Genomic DNA, 2082 nt, shown 5'->3' on the forward strand with positions numbered 1-2082 from the left:
ACACAACTGCAGTAAAAGAAAATTTTTTTTCTGTGTAGATTTTGCTTCCTTGCCTGAAGTTCAGAGCATGCTTTCATATTGTGTTATCCACTTCAACAAATGATCTGACTATTTAGATTCTAGGATAGATGGTGACAAGTAATAGTTTTACATAAGCCTCTGTTTTTCCACTGCATAGATAAGTGTTTTCCTATTATAAATATCAATGTTGTCGTGTACATATTAGATTAAAAATAGGATGCAAAAAGCAGCTACTAAACATAACAAAGATGAGGAAATAAGTAGGATATTGCCAATTCCTGAAGAGGCGATTACAAAGGTTGAATAAATCATGCTTCAAAAGCGATGGATCACTCTCGATGAGCTCTGCAGTGTTGTTCCTGAGGTTTCTCAGAGTCACCGTTCACTGGACTTTGAAATTTCAGAAGGTGTGTGCAAGATGCATCTCGAGAATGCTGACAGAACAACAGGTATGGCAACGCATTGAGTCTTCTCGCCAATTTCTTTAATGCCGTGCAGATGAAAAGGACAATCTTCGGAATTCAGTAGTTGTGGATGATGAAACCTGGGCTTTCCATTTCACTCCTGAGACCATTCAACAATCACGCAAGTGGCTGCATTCTGATTCACCCAAGCCATGAAAATTCAAAAGAACACAGCCTGTCAGTAAAGTAACAGCAACTGTGTTTTGGGACCGGAAGGGGATATCGTTGACCGACTTCATGCTTCCTGGAACAATAATAAATGTTCACAGGTATTGTCAGACATTAAAAAAACTCAGACGGCCAATTCTGAACTGAAGAAGAGGAATGGTGAGCAAGGGCATAAGCCTTCTCCATGACAATGCCAACCACTGTACATTGACTGTCAAACAGTGGATCGCCTGCAACAGTTTGTGTGAGACATCCTCACCCATCCATCCTATAACCCAGACTTACCACCCAGTGACTTTCACTTGTTTTCCTAGTTGAAAGAACAGTTGGCCTGAAGGCACTTCAGTGACGACATCGACGAGGTGAAAGATGAGGTCTCATGCTTTTTCAATACCATGGCAGTGGGCTGGTATGACATGGGCATACAAAAACTGCTACAGCATTTACAGAAAAGCATCAATCAAAATGGCAATTATGTAGAAAAATAGAACAATGTTCAAGCTTCAAAACTGTATACATATTTATTGTAAATAACCATTTCTTTATATTAAAAATAAAAAAAATTGGAGCTCTTACTTTTGGGATCACCCTCATACAAGGAAACTTGGATTTGAATATTTGGGTTTTACCAATCATTTCTGCTAGTGTGTGTTGTTTTTCATCTAGTGGTCACTGAATGAATGGTGCAGTTCCTTATTAAAGACTCACTATTGTCAACATTGTATCCCATGGTGGAACATACTAGAAGGGCAACAGAGTTAAAATTCCAAGACACCTTAACAACAGCTTACAAGAAGTTCTGAACTGATGCTGCATATTAGTCTGACTGCCCGTTTCTGGGCTAAGGATATTCTTGGTGAGCACAAAGACTTAACCCCAAACTTAACACCTTAAGAGATATCAGAGTGAAAGCAAACAATTAGACAAGCTTTAATGTTTCATTGTCAGAGATGATATGAATCATGTGGATAGTGAAGAACAATATACATCATTCGCAATAGTGCAGAGTGCAACTTCCACTTTTTGCACAAGATGTTGAACATGATACTTCCAAGACAGCCTTTCATCTATCGTCAGTTCTAAGAATTTAAAATGGCCAACTTCACGGACTGATTGTCTCCTGTCAACGAAACTTAGCTTTTAGTAGAGTTCTTGTCAGAAACAGTATGCATTCTGTTTTGTAACAGTTGAGCATTAATCTGTTCAGTGAAAGCCGCATGCTGATGTTACAGAATATTGTATTAACTGTGTCAATTGTATTACATTCTACATGTTTCACGATAACATTTGTCGTATTCTGTGGCAGGTTCTTGACATGTATATAAAGAAAATCAATAAACCCAGAACAAACACCTGTGGTGTTCCCTCTTTACAAGACCCCAGTCAGATTCGAACTTCTTCCCTGGTTGGTGACAGTCGAGGACACCCT

Source organism: Schistocerca americana, chromosome 3 (genome assembly GCF_021461395.2).
Source record: "Schistocerca americana isolate TAMUIC-IGC-003095 chromosome 3, iqSchAmer2.1, whole genome shotgun sequence".
NCBI classification, from domain to species: domain Eukaryota; kingdom Metazoa; phylum Arthropoda; class Insecta; order Orthoptera; family Acrididae; genus Schistocerca; species Schistocerca americana.